The following is a 21,459-nucleotide window of genomic DNA, read 5'->3' as shown; positions in this document are numbered from 1 at the left end:
CTTCATCCGGTACCTTTCATCATGTAGAATTTGGAAAACACCCCATTGAACGCTGCAGATCTAGAATCCCCTTGTTAATTAGGCCAGGGTTGTCTGTACAAGACAAGATCTGTTTCAATCTCGCCTCTATTTTGCTGACCTGTTGCCTCAGTTTCTTTAACTGAGAGAGTGGATATTAGCACCTACCTCCCAGTGATGTTCAGGAGAGAATATGTGTAAAGTGCTTAGCACAGTGCTTGGTACATAGGAGTTTAATAAATGCTTGTTTCCTTAATAAATATTGGTAAATCGGAAGTGATTCGAAGTGGAAAAATGGCAGAGCTACCAAGGAAAAACTCCAACAGTTCTTGCCCTCAAGAAGGTGGTTTTCTGTAGATGAGACCCTCCAAGCCCAAGCCCAGAAGTGGAAAGTCCAAGATGGAGGATGAGAAGGTGCTGTCAGAGAGCAATCCAGACCTCCTCCTCTTCCACCCCCTGGGAGGATTCCCAAGGCCAAGCTAAGGACTAGCTCTGGAAGCCGGCTTGACTGGCTTGTCCAGGGTCTTCTGGGGCCCTTCAGCCAATTAAGGCTGCATCCTGCTTGGGAGTTAGTTTGGTTTCATTTTCTTGCCAGAGCCTGTACATCAATTCCCAAGAGGTATTGTTCCAGCTTTATCAATCAGTGCAAACATCTTTTGTGGCTAACCTGACCTTTGCCACTATCTATGGAATCAAATCAGACGGGGTTTTCCCATCTCCAATCTTGCCGTCTCCAGAGCACCCATTTGCTTTTCTAGCACTCTTACTATCCCCCTTCTTCATCCAGGGGATTTAGGTTCCCAGCTTCTGAAGAAAGGTTAGATTTTCAGAAACCGAAGTTTGACATTTCAGTCATATAGATTATAATGAGCACAAGTCAGGCAGAAGAAACTTCAAAGGGGGAATGGGGGGCTCTAGCACAAGCCTGTGGGGACACCAATTATTTTCTGGCTCAGCCTTCCCCTAGAGCTGAGGGGAAGCACCTGGATGCAAATCTCTAAGCCAGTCCCTTGTCATTCTGAATTGCCCTTCTGGTGTAGAATGGCTGCTCTGCTCCTCCAGGAAGATCCAAAAGACTTCAGCAGGGCCAGTTCCGAGCTTCTCTGGAACTTCTCTGGCTAGAACACAACAGCCCTGCTGCTTGTTAACCCCCACTACCTCTTTGCTCCCAGATTTTCAGACGGTCCCCAGCCTCTGATGGCAAAGGGCCTGCTTACAGTTTTTTCACAATCTCAAAGAAGAACAAATCTGCCTCCCTCTCTTATTCCCAAACCCAGATAGGATAGCCAGCTTTACCCATCAGCAGTATGGGCTAGCTGCAAATAAGGGAAAAATGTTGTTTACCCAATAAGTTTGCCAACAAGTATTTCTTTAGGATTAACCAGCTGGCAAATATAATCATCAGATAGTAAAGAAGAAACTGGGAAATATCACTAATCATGTGGGAGCTGAAAGAATGACAACTTGAAACTTTTGGAAACAGAAAAAAAAACATTTTTTATTTTTAAAAACACATCAAACTCAGAAACATCATCTCTCCCCTTCCCCCCACCAGTACAATAAACTCCAAAGTATAGATATCAAAACTCCCCAACAATCAAACTCAGAAACATCCTCTCTCCCCTTCCCCCCACCAGTGCAATAAACTCCAAAGTATAGATCAAAACTCCCCAACAACAATCTAAATCCCGTTTCAAGTAGATTTCCAAAGACATGTTTTCAATATCGCCAGAATCTGGTCACTCTGGCTTCAGTATCTCCTTTGCTTCAGTATTGGCTTATAGGTTGCCTGAAAAGAAAAAATGTGAAAGCATAAGTGAAAGATATGTGTCCATTTGATATACTGGAAAAACCATCCACGAACTGCAATATTTTGGGGGGGGTTGTATGTATATTTTAATCCAGCTATTCATTCTCTTCTGCCTATAAATCTCTTTTCTACTTCTAAATCCCTTTTTTTAATCTAAATATCTCTTTTCTACCTATAAATGGCTTTTCTTCCTATAGAGCTGTTTGCTACCTATAAATCACTTTTCTTCCTATAAATCACTTTTCTACCTATAAACTTTTCTACTATAAATCTATCTTTTCACTTATCTATCCATCATTATCTTTTTAACTATGCATTAAGTGTATCTATTCAATCTATTTGTTTATCTTCTCTATCCCATTCATCCATCACCAGGAATCTATGTATCTAGTCTATCAGTCTATTAGTCCACTCATGCATTCTTCTATTCACATACTACTCCCTTTGCTGTCAGGATGCAACTGGGTTGTTGGGAAGAGAACATCACCTTGAAGTCAGAAAACTTTGGGTGTTCTCCGGCATGTCACAATGAGCATCACACAATGAGGTCTCCATGGCCAAGGTAAGCAAGTCAACTGCTCATCTGATGAGGATTGTGCTCAGGCTTTATGCGCAAGTCTTCTTTTAACAATATTTTTTAGGAAACCTCTTTATTTAGAAAACATATGGACTTCCGGACAAAGGAGTAGTGGCAGTAGTAGGAGGTGGAGGCGTAGAAGAAGTAGGAGTAGTATGAGTAGTAACAGTAATAGGAAGAGGAATAAAAGTAGTGATAGAAGTAGTAAAAAGAGTAGTAATGATAAAAGTAATAGTAATGGTAGTAGTACTAATAATAATAGGAGTAGGAATAATAGTAGTAGAAGAAGTAGTAATAGCAACAGTAATAATGATAGGAATAGGAGTGACACTAGTAGGAGTAGGAGTAGCAGTAGCAGTAGGAGTAATAGTAATAGAAATAGTAAAAGTGGTAGTAGAAATAATAGTAGTAGTGGTAGTAAAAGGAGTATTAATAGGAATAGGAGCAATGATAGTACTAGTAGCAGGAGGAAGAGATCTAGAAGGAATAATAACAATAATAAGAGTGGCAGTAATTGTAGTAGTGGGTGGAAGAGTAATAGTAGTAATCGTAGGAGTAATACTAATAGGAGTAGGAAGAGGAGTAATAGTAGAAATAGTAGTAATAATAATAGGGGTAAGAGTACAAGTAATAATGGTAGTAGTAAGAGAATTATCTGACCTTTACACAGTGCTTCACCATCTCCCGAATTCTATAGATCATCTCCTCAAATGCTACCCCTAAGGCTCAGACCAAGTCTTGTGGGAACAGCCAGACTCTCCCATCCTTGGGCCAGGGAGATGCATGTCCTGTTATTTCGGGTTCGGTACCTGTGTTCCAGGCTTCAGGGAAGAAACGAGATCTTTCAACATTTTGGCTTCTGATATTGTCACCCCACCAACCACAAAGAGGATCTGGAGTGGATGGTCACCGGGATGAGGGCGGCCCACCTCTAACAGTCACCACAACAAGGATGGGGTCAGCCCTCAGAAGGGAATGCCAGGTTAATGTTGCTACAAATGAACTATATAAAATCCAAGAGAAAATATATGACTCATTAATGATCAAATACAGATCTTACATTAGGACACAATGTTGCTAGATTTTCACTGTGGAATCACAATTTTAGAACTGGAAATGTAGTTTCCTAGTGGTCATGGAGGTCAACTATCTCATTTAACATGTGAGGAAACTGAGGCTCAGGGAGTTTAAAGTGATAATATAAAGTCATGAAAGTAAGAAATAAACAGCAGAGCAAAATACCACTTGTTTAATGTTACTTTATTACAGTGTCTTTCCCCTACCCCATCCCACCACTTTTTTTTTTAAGAGTAAATATGTTTAGTTATAGGTTAGAAGATTGGAGTATGGAAATATACACACACATATATGGACACCCATACACCCATATATAATGAACACTTAGAGGTAACACGATAGTATTAACAGGATCTGTTTGAATCTTGTCTCTGCCACTTACAACTTGTATGCGCTTGAACAATATATTAACTATACTAAACCTCCTTGTGTCTCAGTGACTTTCTTTGTAAAATATGGAAGTAGAAACCCTGAAATATTGCTGCCAGCTCAAAATCCACGATGCTGTGACTCTACTTGAAAACAAATAGTTCTCAGAGGCTTATCCTCTGTGGAGCAAACATGATTGTATCATTCCCAATTTACAGAGGAGGAAATTGAGGCAAACACAGATTAAGTGACTTGCCCAGAGTCCTACAGCTGGTGTTTGAAATCAGTTGCTGATTCAAGGGAGGTCCAACAGTGTTATCCACTGAACCAGCCAGCTGCCTATAATTTTAGAAAAAGTCTTCATCTATATGTAATTGAATTTAACAAGCATTTATGAAACCTCTAATATGAGCAAGTCATCTTTTTTCTGGGAACCAGCCATAGGATGAGGAAAAAGAAAAGAGTTTCCGAACTAAAAGAATTTGCTTTTGTTTGTTTGTTTGCTTTTAAGTGTAGGCTCTTTATTTCCCAGATTATTTGTACTTCTAGTTTACATATAGGGCTAGTCAGCAACCAGGCCCTACCTTGATCTCCTATTAACACTGACTGCAGGAGGGAAGCTGCAGGTACATTATCTCTATGTAGATGCTTTACCTTCATGAACAGGTTAAATCCCGTTTTAAGTCGATCCCGAGGCTTAAGATGCGTTCAATATCGCCAGCATCTGGTCACAACTGGTTCAGTATCTCCTCTGCTTCAGCAGTGGCTTATAGGATGCCTGAAAAGGTAAAATGTTACAGCATAAGTGAAAGATATGTGTCCAATTGATCTACTAGAATAACCATCCACAAAATGCAATTTTGGGGGGGCGTGGGGGAAGAGGGGAAGAAAGAGAAGTCAACAATTTCCCAAGCCAGATAGAAAGCAACCATTTTAGCTTCTATAATATTGAAGAATAAAATATAATAGTTTAATACTGACGTGAAGGCAGTCTCAATCTATGACAGCAGCCCTTGGTATCATGCTGATGAGGGCCCAAATGGATCTCTCTCTCCAGTAATTTATTTACTGATTTACCTAACCCTCCATTGACTCCTTCATTATCTATGTATAATTTAAGGCAGCTATTCATTCTCTTCTGCCTATACATCTCTTTTCTACCTATAAATCTCGTTTCTTCTCCTAAATCACTTTTTTAACTATATATATCTCTTTTCTACCTATGTATCGCTTTTTTCATATAAATCTCTTTTCTAACTATAAATCACTTTTTTTTCCTATAAATATCTTTTCTACCTATAAACTTTTCTACTATAAATCTATCTTTTCACTTATCTACCCATCATTATCTATTTAACTATGCATCAAGTGTATCTATTGAATCTATTTGTTTACCCTATCTATCCCATCTATCTATCAGCACTTATCTATGTATCTAGTCTATTAGTCTATTTGTCCACTCATCTATTCTTCTATTCACATACTACTCCCTTGGCTGTCAGGATCCAACTGGGTTGTTGGGGAGAGAACATCCCCTTTAAGTCAGAAAACCTTGGGTGTTCTCAGGCGTGTCACAATGGGCATGACACAATGAGGTCTCCATGGAGAAGGTAAGCAAAGCAAATGCTCATCAGATGAGGGTAGTGCTCACCTGGTATGTGGGTTTTTTTTCTTTTTAAAAATTGTTTGAGGAAAGCTTTTTATTTACAAAACATATGAAGGGGTAAGTTTTTAACACTGACCCTTGCAAAACCTTCTCTTCCAACTTTTCCCCTCCTTCCTTCCACCTCTTCCCCTAGATGACAGGGAAGATGACAGGGGATTCACATGTTAAATATATGAAAATATATGCTTAATCCAATGTATGTAAAAATATTTATACAATTATCTTGCTTATGCATAGATTGTCTTCCTAGTTCTTTTTGTTGACATCATTTTCCCCAATAGAATATAAACTTTGCGGGCAAGACCATTTTGTTTTTACCTTTATGTCTCCAGGGTCTAGTGAAATATACGACCCCTAGTAAGTATGTAATATATGTTTGCTCCTTGTTTAATTGAGCTTTGCTGATTGAGTAGTCTAAGGAAGATGGATGAGGTGGGCTACCAGATGAATGATATGGTCACAAAGGACACAGGGACCAGAAACTGGGGACATGAGTAGAAGCACCAGCGGGAAAGGGAGCCAAGCCCACATATTGCTCTTGGGATGGAGCCTAGGGTTTGGCTGCAAAGCAGAAGGAGCTAGGGCCACGGTTAAGACCCCAGACCGCTTCATCCGGTACCTTTCATCATGTAGAATTTGGAAAACACCCCATTGAACGCTGCAGATCTAGAATCCCCTTGTTAATTAGGCCAGGGTTGTCTGTACAAGACAAGATCTGTTTCAATCTCGCCTCTATTTTGCTGACCTGTTGCCTCAGTTTCTTTAACTGAGAGAGTGGATATTAGCACCTACCTCCCAGTGATGTTCAGGAGAGAATATGTGTAAAGTGCTTAGCACAGTGCTTGGTACATAGGAGTTTAATAAATGCTTGTTTCCTTAATAAATATTGGTAAATCGGAAGTGATTCGAAGTGGAAAAATGGCAGAGCTACCAAGGAAAAACTCCAACAGTTCTTGCCCTCAAGAAGGTGGTTTTCTGTAGATGAGACCCTCCAAGCCCAAGCCCAGAAGTGGAAAGCCCAAGATGGAGGATGAGAAGGTGCTGTCAGAGAGCAATCCAGACCTCCTCCTCTTCCACCCCCTGGGAGGATTCCCAAGGCCAAGCTAAGGACTAGCTCTGGAAGCCGGCTTGACTGGCTTGTCCAGGGTCTTCTGGGGCCCTTCAGCCAATTAAGGCTGCATCCTGCTTGGGAGTTAGTTTGGTTTCATTTTCTTGCCAGAGCCTGTACATCAATTCCCAAGAGGTATTGTTCCAGCTTTATCAATCAGTGCAAACATCTTTTGTGGCTAACCTGACGTTTGCCACTATCTATGGAATCAAATCAGACGGGGTTTTCCCATCTCCAATCTTGCCGTCTCCAGAGCACCCATTTGCTTTTCTAGCACTCTTACTATCCCCCTTCTTCATCCAGGGGATTTAGGTTCCCAGCTTCTGAAGAAAGGTTAGATTTTCAGAAACAGAAGTTTGACATTTCAGTCATATAGATTATAATGAGCACAAGTCAGGCAGAAGAAACTTCAAAGGGGGAATGGGGGGCTCTAGCACAAGCCTGTGGGGACACCAATTATTTTCTGGCTCAGCCTTCCCCTAGAGCTGAGGGGAAGCACCTGGATGCAAATCTCTAAGCCAGTCCCTTGTCATTCTGAATTGCCCTTCTGGTGTAGAATGGCTGCTCTGCTCCTCCAGGAAGATCCAAAAGACTTCAGCAGGGCCAGTTCCGAGCTTCTCTGGAACTTCTCTGGCTAGAACACAACAGCCCTGCTGCTTGTTAACCCCCACTACCTCTTTGCTCCCAGATTTTCAGACGGTCCCCAGCCTCTGATGGCAAAGGGCCTGCTTACAGTTTTTTCACAATCTCAAAGAAGAACAAATCTGCCTCAATCTCTTATTCCCAAACCCAGATAGGATAGCCAGCTTTACCCATCAGCAGTATGGGCTAGCTGCAAATAAGGGAAAAATGTTGTTTACCCAATAAGTTTGCCAACAAGTATTTCTTTAGGATTAACCAGCTGGCAAATATAATCATCAGATAGTAAAGAAGAAACTGGGAAATATCACTAATCATGTGGGAGCTGAAAGAATGACAACTTGAAACTTTTGGAAACAGAAAAAAAACATTTTTTATTTTTCAAACACATCAAACTCAGAAACATCCTCTCTCCCCTTCCCCCCACCAGTGCAATAAACTCCAAAGTATAGATCAAAACTCCCCAACAACAATCTAAATCCCGTTTCAAGTAGATTTCCAAAGACATGTTTTCAATATCGCCAGAATCTGGTCACTCTGGCTTCAGTATCTCCTTTGCTTCAGTACTGTCTTATAGGTTGCCTGAAAAGATAAAATGTTAAAGCATAAGTGAAAGATATGTGTCCATTTGATATACTGGAAAAACCATCCACAAACTGCAATATTTTGGGTGGGGGTTGTATGTATATTTTAATCCAGCTATTCATTCTCTTCTGCCTATAAATCTCTTTTCTACTTCTAAATCCCTTTTTTTAATCTAAAAATCTCTTTTCTACCTATAAATGGCTTTTCTTCCTATAGAGCTGTTTGCTACCTATAAATCACTTTTCTTCCTATAAATCACTTTTCTACCTATAAACTTTTCTACTATAAATCTATCTTTTCACTTATGTATCCATCATTATCTTTTTAACTATGCATCAAGTGTATCTATTCAATCTATTTGTTTATCTTCTCTATCCCATTCATCCATCACCAGGAATCTATGTATCTAGTCTATCAGTCTATTAGTCCACTCATGCATTCTTCTATTCACATACTACTCCCTTTTCCTGTCAGGATCCAACTGGGTTGTTGGGAAGAGAACATCACCTTGAAGTCAGAAAACTTTGGGTGTTCTCCGGCATGTCACAATGAGCATCACACAATGAGGTCTCCATGGCCAAGGTAAGCAAGTCAACTGCTCATCTGATGAGGATTGTGCTCAGGCTTTATGCGCAAGTCTTCTTTTAACAATATTTTTTAGGAAACCTCTTTATTTAGAAAACATATGGACTTCCGGACAAAGGAGTAGTGGCAGTAGTAGGAGGTGGAGGCGTAGAAGAAGTAGGAGTAGTATGAGTAGTAACAGTAATAGGAAGAGGAATAAAAGTAGTGATAGAAGTAGTAAAAAGAGTAGTAATGATAAAAGTAATAGTAATGGTAGTAGTACTAATAATAATAGGAGTAGGAATAATAGTAGTAGAAGAAGTAGTAATAGCAACAGTAATAATGATAGGAATAGGAGTGACACTAGTAGGAGTAGGAGTAGCAGTATCAGTAGGAGTAATAGTAATAGTAAAAGTAGTAGTAGAAATAATAGTAGTAGTGGTAGTAAAAGGAGTATTAATAGGAATAGGAGCAATGATAGTACTAGTAGCAGGAGGAAGAGATCTAGAAGGAATAATAACAATAATAAGAGTGGCAGTAATTGTAGTAGTTGGTGGAAGAGTAATAGTAGTAATCGTAGGAGTAATACTAATAGGAGTAGGAAGAGGAGTAATAGTAGAAATAGTAGTAATAATAATAGGGGTAAGAGTACAAGTAATAATAGTAGTAGTAAGAGAATTATCTGACCTTTACACAGTGCTTCACCATCTCCCGAATTCTATAGATCATCTCCTCAAATGCTACCCCTAAGGCTCAGACCAAGTCTTGTGGGAACAGCCAGACTCTCCCATCCTTGGGCCAGGGAGATGCATGTCCTGTTATTTCGGGTTCGGTACCTGTGTTCCAGGCTTCAGGGAAGAAACGAGATCTTTCAACATTTTGGCTTCTGATATTGTCACCCCACCAACCACAAAGAGGATCTGGAGTGGATGGTCACCGGGATGAGGGCGGCCCACCTCTAACAGTCACCACAACAAGGATGGGGTCAGCCCTCAGAAGGGAATGCCAGGTTAATGTTGCTACAAATGAACTATATAAAATCCAAGAGAAAATATATGACTCATTAATGATCAAATACAGATCTTACATTAGGACACAATGTTGCTAGATTTTCACTGTGGAATCACAATTTTAGAACTGGAAATGTAGTTTCCTAGTGGTCATGGAGCTCAACTATCTCATTTAACATGTGAGGAAACTGAGGCTCAGGGAGTTTAAAGTGATAATATAAAGTCATGAAAGTAAGAAATAAACAGCAGAGCAAAATACCACTTGTTTAATGTTACTTTATTACAGTGTCTTTCCCCTACCCCATCCCACCACTTTTTTTTTTTTTAAGAGTAAATATGTTTAGTTATAGGTTAGAAGATTGGAGTATGGAAATATACATACACACATATATGGACACCCATACACCCATATATAATGAACACTTAGAGGTAACACGATAGTATTAACAGGATCTGTTTGAATCTTGTCTCTGCCACTTACAACTTGTATGCGCTTGAACAATATATTAACTATACTAAACCTCCTTGTGTCTCAGTGACTTTCTTTGTAAAATTTGGAAGTAGAAACCCTGAAATATTGCTGCCAGCTCAAAATCCACGATGCTGTGACTCTACTTGAAAACAAATAGTTCTCAGAGGCTTATCCTCTGTGGAGCAAACATGATTGTATCATTCCCAATTTACAGAGGAGGAAATTGAGGCAAACACAGATTAAGTGACTTGCCCAGAGTCCTACAGCTGGTGTTTGAAATCAGTTGCTGATTCAAGGGAGGTCCAACAGTGTTATCCACTGAACCAGCCAGCTGCCTATAATTTTAGAAAAAGTCTTCATCTATATGTAATTGAATTTAACAAGCATTTATGAAACCTCTAATATGAGCAAGTCATCTTTTTTCTGGGAACCAGCCATAGGATGAGGAAAAAGAAAATAGTTTCCGAACTAAAAGAATTTGCTTTTGTTTGTTTGTTTGCTTTTAAGTGTAGGCTCTCTATTTCCCAGATTATTTGTACTTCTAGTATATATATATAGGGCTAGTCAGCAACCAGGCCCTACCTTGATCTCCTATTAACACTGACTGCAGGAGGGAAGCTGCAGGTACATTATCTCTATGTAGATGCTTTCCCTTCATGAACAGGTTAAATCCCGTTTTAAGTCGATCCCGAGGCTTAAGATGCGTTCAATATCGCCAGCATCTGGTCACAACTGGTTCAGTATCTCCTCTGCTTCAGCAGTGGCTTATAGGATGCCTGAAAAGGTAAAATGTTACAGCATAAGTGAAAGATATGTGTCCAATTGATCTACTAGAATAACCATCCACAAAATGCAATTTTGGGGGGGCGTGGGGGAAGAGGGGAAGAAAGAGAAGTCAACAATTTCCCAAGCCAGATAGAAAGCAACCATTTTAGCTTCTATAATATTGAAGAATAAAATATAATAGTTTAATACTGACGTGAAGGCAGTCTCAATCTATGACAGCAGCCCTTGGTATCATGCTGATGAGGGCCCAAATGGATCTCTCTCTCCAGTAATTTATTTACTGATTTACCTAACCCTCCATTGACTCCTTCATTATCTATGTATAATTTAAGGCAGCTATTCATTCTCTTCTGCCTATAAATCTCTTTTCTACCTATAAATCTCGTTTCTTCTCCTAAATCACTTTTTTAACTATATATATCTCTTTTCTACCTATGTATCGCTTTTTTCATATAAATCTCTTTTCTAACTATAAATCACTTTTTTTTTCCTATAAATATCTTTTCTACCTATAAACTTTTCTACTATAAATCTATCTTTTCACTTATCTACTGATCATTATCTATTTAACTATGCATCAAGTGTATCTATTGAATCTATTTGTTTACCCTATCTATCCCATCTATCTATCAGCACTTATCTATGTATCTAGTCTATTAGTCTATTTGTCCACTCATCTATTCTTCTATTCACATACTACTCCCTTGGCTGTCAGGATCCAACTGGGTTGTTGGGGAGAGAACATCCCCTTTAAGTCAGAAAACCTTGGGTGTTCTCAGGCGTGTCACAATGGGCATGACACAATGAGGTCTCCATGGAGAAGGTAAGCAAAGCAAATGCTCATCAGATGAGGGTAGTGCTCACCTGGTATGTGGGTTTTTTTTCTTTTTAAAAATTGTTTGAGGAAAGCTTTTTATTTACAAAACATATGAAGGGGTAAGTTTTTAACACTTACCCTTGCAAAACCTTCTCTTCCAACTTTTCCCCTCCTTCCTTCCACCTCTTCCCCTAGATGACAGGGAAGATGACAGGGGATTCACATGTTAAATATATGAAAATATATGCTTAATCCAATGTATGTAAAAATATTTATACAATTATCTTGCTTATGCATAGATTGTCTTCCTAGTTCTTTTTGTTGACATCATTTTCCCCAATAGAATATAAACTTTGCGGGCAAGACCATTTTGTTTTTACCTTTATGTCTCCAGGGTCTAGTGAAATATACGACCCCTAGTAAGTATGTAATATATGTTTGCTCCTTGTTTAATTGAGCTTTGCTGATTGAGTAGTCTAAGGAAGATGGATGAGGTGGGCTACCAGATGAATGATATGGTCACAAAGGACACAGGGACCAGAAACTGGGGACATGAGTAGAAGCACCAGCGGGAAAGGGAGCCAAGCCCACATATTGCTCTTGGGATGGAGCCTAGGGTTTGGCTGCAAAGCAGAAGGAGCTAGGGCCACGGTTAAGACCCCAGACCGCTTCATCCGGTACCTTTCATCATGTAGAATTTGGAAAACACCCTATTGAACGCTGCAGATCTAGAATCCCCTTGTTAATTAGGCCAGGGTTGTCTGTACAAGACAAGATCTGTTTCAATCTCGCCTCTATTTTGCTGACCTGTTGCCTCAGTTTCTTTAACTGAGAGAGTGGATATTAGCACCTACCTCCCAGTGATGTTCAGGAGAGAATATGTGTAAAGTGCTTGGCACAGTGCTTGGTACATAGGAGTTTAATAAATGCTTGTTTCCTTAATAAATATTGGTAAATCGGAAGTGATTCGAAGTGGAAAAATGGCAGAGCTACCAAGGAAAAACTCCAACAGTTCTTGCCCTCAAGAAGGTGGTTTTCTGTAGATGAGACCCTCCAAGCCCAAGCCCAGAAGTGGAAAGCCCAAGATGGAGGATGAGAAGGTGCTGTCAGAGAGCAATCCAGACCTCCTCCTCTTCCACCCCCTGGGAGGATTCCCAAGGCCAAGCTAAGGACTAGCTCTGGAAGCCGGCTTGACTGGCTTGTCCAGGGTCTTCTGGGGCCCTTCAGCCAATTAAGGCTGCATCCTGCTTGGGAGTTAGTTTGGTTTCATTTTCTTGCCAGAGCCTGTACATCAATTCCCAAGAGGTATTGTTCCAGCTTTATCAATCAGTGCAAACATCTTTTGTGGCTAACCTGACCTTTGCCACTATCTATGGAATCAAATCAGACGGGGTTTTCCCATCTCCAATCTTGCCGTCTCCAGAGCACCCATTTGCTTTTCTAGCACTCTTACTATCCCCCTTCTTCATCCAGGGGATTTAGGTTCCCAGCTTCTGAAGAAAGGTTAGATTTTCAGAAACCGAAGTTTGACATTTCAGTCATATAGATTATAATGAGCACAAGTCAGGCAGAAGAAACTTCAAAGGGGGAATGGGGGGCTCTAGCACAAGCCTGTGGGGACACCAATTATTTTCTGGCTCAGCCTTCCCCTAGAGCTGAGGGGAAGCACCTGGATGCAAATCTCTAAGCCAGTCCCTTGTCATTCTGAATTGCCCTCCTGGTGTAGAATGGCTGCTCTGCTCCTCCAGGAAGATCCAGAAGACTTCAGCAGGGCCAGTTCCGAGCTTCTCTGGAACTTCTCTGGCTAGAACACAACAGCCCTGCTGCTTGTTAACCCCCACTACCTCTTTGCTCCCAGATTTTCAGGCGGTCCCCAGCCTCTGATGGCAAAGGGCCTGCTTACAGTTTTTTCACAATCTCAAAGAAGAACAAATCTGCCTCCCTCTCTTATTCCCAAACCCAGATAGGATAGCCAGCTTTACCCATCAGCAGTATGGGCTAGCTGCAAATAAGGGAAAAATGTTGTTTACCCAATAAGTTTGCCAACAAGTATTTCTTTAGGATTAACCAGCTGGCAAATATAATCATCAGATAGTAAAGAAGAAACTGGGAAATATCACTAATCATGTGGGAGCTGAAAGAATGACAACTTGAAACTTTTGGAAACAGAAAAAAAACTTTTTATTTTTAAAAACACATCAAACTCAGAAACATCATCTCTCCCCTTCCCCCCACCAGTACAATAAACTCCAAAGTATAGATATCAAAACTCCCCAACAATCAAACTCAGAAACATCCTCTCTCCCCTTCCCCCCACCAGTGCAATAAATTCCAAAGTATAGATCAAAACTCCCCAACAACAATCTAAATCCCGTTTCAAGTAGATTTCCAAAGACATGTTTTCAATATCGCCAGAATCTGGTCACTCTGGCTTCAGTATCTCCTTTGCTTCAGTATTGGCTTATAGGTTGCCTGAAAAGATAAAATGTTAAAGCATAAGTGAAAGATATGTGTCCATTTGATATACTGGAAAAACCATCCACGAACTGCAATATTTGGGGGGGGGGTTGTATGTATATTTTAATCCAGCTATTCATTCTCTTCTGCCTATAAATCTCTTTTCTACTTCTAAATCCCTTTTTTTAATCTAAATATCTCTTTTCTACCTATAAATGGCTTTTCTTCCTATAGAGCTATTTGCTACCTATAAATCACTTTTCTTCCTATAAATCACTTTTCTACCTATAAACTTTTCTACTATAAATCTATCTTTTCACTTATCTATCCATCATTATCATTTTAACTATGCATTAAGTGTATCTATTCAATCTATTTGTTTATCTTCTCTATCCCATTCATCCATCACCAGGAATCTATGTATCTAGTCTATCAGTCTATTAGTCCACTCATGCATTCTTCTATTCACATACTACTCCCTTTTCCTGTCAGGATCCAACTGGGTTGTTGGGAAGAGAACATCACCTTTAAGTCAGAAAACTTTGGGTGTTCTCCGGCATGTCACAATGAGCATCACACAATGAGGTCTCCATGGACAAGGTAAGCAAGTCAATTGCTCATCTGATGAGGATTGTGCTCAGGCTTTATGCGCAAGTCTTCTTTTAACAATATTTTTTAGGAAACCTCTTTATTTAGAAAACATATGGACTTCCGGACAAAGGAGTAGTGGCAGTAGTAGGACGTGGAGGCGTAGAAGAAGTAGGAGTAGTATGAGTAGTAACAGTAATAGGAAGAGGAATAAAAGTAGTGATAGAAGTAGTAAAAAGAGTAGTAATGATAAAAGTAATAGTAATGGTAGTAGTACTAATAATAATAGGAGTAGGAATAATAGTAGTAGAAGAAGTAGTAATAGCAACAGTAATAATGATAGGAATAGGAGTGACACTAGTAGGAGTAGGAGTAGCAGTAGCAGTAGGAGTAATAGTAATAGTAAAAGTGGTAGTAGAAATAATAGTAGTGGTAGTAAAAGGAGTATTAATAGTAATAGGAGCAATGATAGTACTAGTAGCAGGAGGAAGAGATCTAGAAGGAATAATAACAATAATAAGAGTGGCAGTAATTGTAGTAGTTGGTGGAAGAGTAATAGTAGTAATCGTAGGAGTAATACTAATAGGAGTAGGAAGAGGAGTAATAGTAGAAATAGTAGTAATAATAATAGGCGTAAGAGTACAAGTAATAATAGTAGTAGTAAGAGAATTATCTGACCTTTACACAGTGCTTCACCATCTCCCGAATTCTATAGATCATCTCCTCAAATGCTACCCCTAAGGCTCAGACCAAGTCTTGTGGGAACAGCCAGACTCTCCCATCCTTGGGCCAGGGAGATGCATGTCCTGTTATTTCGGGTTCGGTACCTGTGTTCCAGGCTTCAGGGAAGAAACGAGATCTTTCAACATTTTGGCTTCTGATATCGTCACCCCACCAACCACAAAGAGGATCTGGAGTGGATGGTCACCGGGATGAGGGCGGCTCACCTCTAACAGTCACCACAACAAGGATGGGGTCAGCCCTCAGAAAAGAATGCCAGGTTAATGTTGCTACAAATGAACTATATAAAATCCAAGAGAAAATATATGACTCATTAATGATCAAATACAGATCTTACATTAGGACACAATGTTGCTAGATTTTCACTGTGGAATCACAATTTTAGAACTGGAAATGTAGTTTCCTAGTGGTCATGGAGCTCAACTATCTCATTTAACATGTGAGAAAACTGAGGCTCAGGGAGTTTAAAGTGATAATATAAAGTCATGAAAGTAAGAAATAAACAGCAGAGCAAAATACCACTTGTTTAATGTTACTTTATTACAGTGTCTTTCCCCTACCCCATCCCACCACTTTTTTTTTTTTAAGAGTAAATATGTTTAGTTATAGGTTAGAAGATTGGAGTATGGAAATATACACACACATATATGGACACCCATACACCCATATATAATGAACACTTAGAGGTAACACGATAGTATTAACAGGATCTGTTTGAATCTTGTCTCTGCCACTTACAACTTGTATGCGCTTGAACAATATATTAACTATACTAAACCTCCTTGTGTCTCAGTGACTTTCTTTGTAAAATATGGAAGTAGAAACCCTGAAATATTGCTGCCAGCTCAAAATCCACGATGCTGTGACTCTACTTGAAAACAAATAGTTCTCAGAGGCTTATCCTCTGTGGAGCAAACATGATTGTATCATTCCCAATTTACAGAGGAGGAAATTGAGGCAAACACAGATTAAGTGACTTGCCCAGAGTCCTACAGCTGGTGTTTGAAATCAGTTGCTGATTCAAGGGAGGTCCAACAGTGTTATCCACTGAACCAGCCAGCTGCCTATAATTTTAGAAAAAGTCTTCATCTATATGTAATTGAATTTAACAAGCATTTATGAAACCTCTAATATGAGCAAGTCATCTTTTTTCTGGGAACCAGCCATAGGATGAGGAAAAAGAAAAGAGTTTCCGAACTAAAAGAATTTGCTTTTGTTTGTTTGTTTGCTTTTAAGTGTAGGCTCTCTATTTCCCAGATTATTTGTACTTCTAGTTTATATATAGGGCTAGTCAGCAACCAGGCCCTACCTTGATCTCCTATTAACACTGACTGCAGGAGGGAAGCTGCAGGTACATTATCTCTATGTAGATGCTTTCCCTTCATGAACAGGTTAAATCCCGTTTTAAGTCGATCCCGAGGCTTAAGATGCGTTCAATATCGCCAGCATCTGGTCACAACTGGTTCAGTATCTCCTCTGCTTCAGCAGTGGCTTATAGGATGCCTGAAAAGGTAAAATGTTACAGCATAAGTGAAAGATATGTGTCCAATTGATCTACTAGAATAACCATCCACAAAATGCAATTTTGGGGGGGCGTGGGGGAAGAGGGGAAGAAAGAGAAGTCAACAATTTCCCAAGCCAGATAGAAAACAACCATTTTAGCTTCTATAATATTGAAGACTAAAATATAATAGTTTAATACTGACGTGAAGGCAGTCTCAATCTATGACAGCAGCCCTTGGTATCATGCTGATGAGGGCCCAAATGGATCTCTCTCTCCAGTAATTTATTTACTGATTTACCTAACCCTCCATTGACTCCTTCATTATCTATGTATAATTTAAGGCAGCTATTCATTCTCTTCTGCCTATAAATCTCTTTTCTACCTATAAATCTCGTTTCTTCTCCTAAATCACTTTTTTAACTATATATATCTCTTTTCTACCTATGTATCGCTTTTTTCATATAAATCTCTTTTCTAACTATAAATCACTTTTTTTTTCCTATAAATATCTTTTCTACCTATAAACTTTTCTACTATAAATCTATCTTTTCACTTATCTACTGATCATTATCTATTTAACTATGCATCAAGTGTATCTATTGAATCTATTTGTTTACCCTATCTATCCCATCTATCTATCAGCACTTATCTATGTATCTAGTCTATTAGTCTATTTGTCCACTCATCTATTCTTCTATTCACATACTACTCCCTTGGCTGTCAGGATCCAACTGGGTTGTTGGGGAGAGAACATCCCCTTTAAGTCAGAAAACCTTGGGTGTTCTCAGGCGTGTCACAATGGGCATGACACAATGAGGTCTCCATGGAGAAGGTAAGCAAAGCAAATGCTCATCAGATGAGGGTAGTGCTCACCTGGTATGTGGGTTTTTTTTCTTTTTAAAAATTGTTTGAGGAAAGCTTTTTATTTACAAAACATATGAAGGGGTAAGTTTTTAACACTGACCCTTGCAAAACCTTCTCTTCCAACTTTTCCCCTCCTTCCTTCCACCTCTTCCCCTAGATGACAGGGAAGATGACAGGGGATTCACATGTTAAATATATGAAAATATATGCTTAATCCAATGTATGTAAAAATATTTATACAATTATCTTGCTTATGCATAGATTGTCTTCCTAGTTCTTTTTGTTGACATCATTTTCCCCAATAGAATATAAACTTTGCGGGCAAGACCATTTTGTTTTTACCTTTATGTCTCCAGGGTCTAGTGAAATATACGACCCCTAGTAAGTATGTAATAGATGTTTGCTCCTTGTTTAATTGAGCTTTGCTGATTGAGTAGTCTAAGGAAGATGGATGAGGTGGGCTACCAGATGAATGATATGGTCACAAAGGACACAGGGACCAGAAACTGGGGACATGAGTAGAAGCACCAGCGGGAAAGGGAGCCAAGCCCACATATTGCTCTTGGGATGGAGCCTAGGGTTTGGCTGCAAAGCAGAAGGAGCTAGGGCCACGGTTAAGACCCCAGACCGCTTCATCCGGTACCTTTCATCATGTAGAATTTGGAAAACACCCCATTGAACGCTGCAGATCTAGAATCCCCTTGTTAATTAGGCCAGGGTTGTCTGTACAAGACAAGATCTGTTTCAATCTCGCCTCTATTTTGCTGACCTGTTGCCTCAGTTTCTTTAACTGAGAGAGTGGATATTAGCACCTACCTCCCAGTGATGTTCAGGAGAGAATATGTGTAAAGTGCTTAGCACAGTGCTTGGTACATAGGAGTTTAATAAATGCTTGTTTCCTTAATAAATATTGGTAAATCGGAAGTGATTCGAAGTGGAAAAATGGCAGAGCTACCAAGGAAAAACTCCAACAGTTCTTGCCCTCAAGAAGGTGGTTTTCTGTAGATGAGACCCTCCAAGCCCAAGCCCAGAAGTGGAAAGCCCAAGATGGAGGATGAGAAGGTGCTGTCAGAGAGCAATCCAGACCTCCTCCTCTTCCACCCCCTGGGAGGATTCCCAAGGCCAAGCTAAGGACTAGCTCTGGAAGCCGGCTTGACTGGCTTGTCCAGGGTCTTCTGGGGCCCTTCAGCCAATTAAGGCTGCATCCTGCTTGGGAGTTAGTTTGGTTTCATTTTCTTGCCAGAGCCTGTACATCAATTCCCAAGAGGTATTGTTCCAGCTTTATCAATCAGTGCAAACATCTTTTGTGGCTAACCTGACCTTTGCCACTATCTATGGAATCAAATCAGATGGGGTTTTCCCATCTCCAATCTTGCCGTCTCCAGAGCACCCATTTGCTTTTCTAGCACTCTTACTATCCCCCTTCTTCATCCAGGGGATTTAGGTTCCCAGCTTCTGAAGAAAGGTTAGATTTTCAGAAACAGAAGTTTGACATTTCAGTCATATAGATTATAATGAGCACTAGTCAGGCAGAAGAAACTTCAAAGGGGGAATGGGGGGCTCTAGCACAAGCCTGTGGGGACACCAATTATTTTCTGGCTCAGCCTTCCCCTAGAGCTGAGGGGAAGCACCTGGATGCAAATCTCTAAGCCAGTCCCTTGTCATTCTGAATTGCCCTCCTGGTGTAGAATGGCTGCTCTGCTCCTCCAGGAAGATCCAGAAGACTTCAGCAGGGCCAGTTCCGAGCTTCTCTGGAACTTCTCTGGCTAGAACACAACAGCCCTGCTGCTTGTTAACCCCCACTACCTCTTTGCTCCCAGATTTTCAGACGGTCCCCAGCCTCTGATGGCAAAGGGCCTGCTTACAGTTTTTTCACAATCTCAAAGAAGAACAAATCTGCCTCCCTCTCTTATTCCCAAACCCAGATAGGATAGCCAGCTTTACCCATCAGCAGTATGGGCTAGCTGCAAATAAGGGAAAAATGTTGTTTACCCAATAAGTTTGCCAACAAGTATTTCTTTAGGATTAACCAGCTGGCAAATATAATCATCAGATAGTAAAGAAGAAACTGGGAAATATCACTAATCATGTGGGAGCTGAAAGAATGACAACTTGAAACTTTTGGAAACAGAAAAAAACATTTTTTTTATTTTTAAAAACACATCAAACTCAGAAACATCATCTCTCCCCTTCCCCCCACCAGTACAATAAACTCCAAAGTATAGATATCAAAACTCCCCAACAATCAAACTCAGAAACATCCTCTCTCCCCTTCCCCCCACCAGTGCAATAAACTCCAAAGTATAGATCAAAACTCCCCAACAACAATCTAAATCCCGTTTCAAGTAGATTTCCAAAGACATGTTTTCAATATCGCCAGAATCTGGTCACTCTGGCTTCAGTATCTCCTTTGCTTCAGTACTGGCTTATAGGTTGCCTGAAAAGATAAAATGTTAAAGCATAAGTGAAAGATATGTGTCCATTTGATATACTGGAAAAACCATCCACAAACTGCAATATTTTGGGTGGGGGTTGTATGTATATTTTAATCCAGCTATTCATTCTCTTCTGCCTATAAATCTCTTTTCTACTTCTAAATCCCTTTTTTTAATCTAAAAATCTCTTTTCTACCTATAAATGGCTTTTCTTCCTATAGAGCTGTTTGCTACCTATAAATCACTTTTCTTCCTATAAATCACCTTTCTACCTATAAACTTTTCTACTATAAATCTATCTTTTCACTTATCTATCCATCATTATCTTTTTAACTATGCATTAAGTGTATCTATTCAATCTATTTGCTTATCTTCTCTATCCCATTCATCCATCACCAGGAATCTATGTATCTAGTCTATCAGTCTATTAGTCCACTCATGCATTCTTCTATTCACATACTACTCCCTTTTCCTGTCAGGATCCAACTGGGTTGTTGGGAAGAGAACATCACCTTTAAGTCAGAAAACTTTGGGTGTTCTCCGGCATGTCACAATGAGCATCACACAATGAGGTCTCCATGGACAAGGTAAGCAAGTCAATTGCTCATCTGATGAGGATTGTGCTCAGGCTTTATGCGCAAGTCTTCTTTTAACAATATTTTTTAGGAAACCTCTTTATTTAGAAAACATATGGACTTCCGGACAAAGGAGTAGTGGCAGTAGTAGGACGTGGAGGCGTAGAAGAAGTAGGAGTAGTATGAGTAGTAACAGTAATAGGAAGAGGAATAAAAGTAGTGATAGAAGTAGTAAAAAGAGTAGTAATGATAAAAGTAATAGTAATGGTAGTAGTACTAATAATAATAGGAGTAGGAATAATAGTAGTAGAAGAAGTAGTAATAGCAACAGTAATAATGATAGGAATAGGAGTGACACTAGTAGGAGTAGGAGTAGCAGTAGCAGTAGGAGTAATAGTAATAGTAAAAGTGGTAGTAGAAATAATAGTAGTGGTAGTAAAAGGAGTATTAATAGTAATAGGAGCAATGATAGTACTAGTAGCAGGAGGAAGAGATCTAGAAGGAATAATAACAATAATAAGAGTGGCAGTAATTGTAGTAGTTGGTGGAAGAGTAATAGTAGTAATCGTAGGAGTAATACTAATAGGAGTAGGAAGAGGAGTAATAGTAGAAATAGTAGTAATAATAATAGGCGTAAGAGTACAAGTAATAATAGTAGTAGTAAGAGAATTATCTGACCTTTACACAGTGCTTCACCATCTCCCGAATTCTATAGATCATCTCCTCAAATGCTACCCCTAAGGCTCAGACCAAGTCTTGTGGGAACAGCCAGACTCTCCCATCCTTGGGCCAGGGAG

The 21,459-nt window shown here is 39.7% G+C and overlaps 2 long non-coding RNA genes across 2 annotated transcripts; one reads left to right on the top strand and one right to left on the bottom strand.

The window, feature by feature from the left end:
* Window positions 1–1,489: 1,489 nt before the first annotated feature.
* LOC141547172 (uncharacterized) lies at window positions 1,490–5,362 on the bottom strand. The gene is made up of 4 exons (XR_012483530.1): window positions 4,833–5,362; window positions 4,506–4,629; window positions 3,066–3,226; window positions 1,490–1,807 (listed from the first exon to the last, which is right to left on the bottom strand). It is a non-coding gene; the product is annotated as an uncharacterized LOC141547172 (long non-coding RNA).
* A 73-nt stretch (window positions 5,363–5,435) lies between these two features.
* LOC141547165 (uncharacterized) lies at window positions 5,436–9,679 on the top strand. The gene is made up of 3 exons (XR_012483523.1): window positions 5,436–5,461; window positions 8,324–8,431; window positions 9,111–9,679. It is a non-coding gene; the product is annotated as an uncharacterized LOC141547165 (long non-coding RNA).
* Window positions 9,680–21,459: the final 11,780 nt, after the last annotated feature.

The sequence above is a fragment of the Sminthopsis crassicaudata genome, chromosome 6, assembly GCF_048593235.1.
Source record: "Sminthopsis crassicaudata isolate SCR6 chromosome 6, ASM4859323v1, whole genome shotgun sequence".
In the NCBI taxonomy this organism is placed as follows: domain Eukaryota; kingdom Metazoa; phylum Chordata; class Mammalia; order Dasyuromorphia; family Dasyuridae; genus Sminthopsis; species Sminthopsis crassicaudata.
This window is presented reverse-complemented; position numbering and strand designations above follow the sequence as displayed.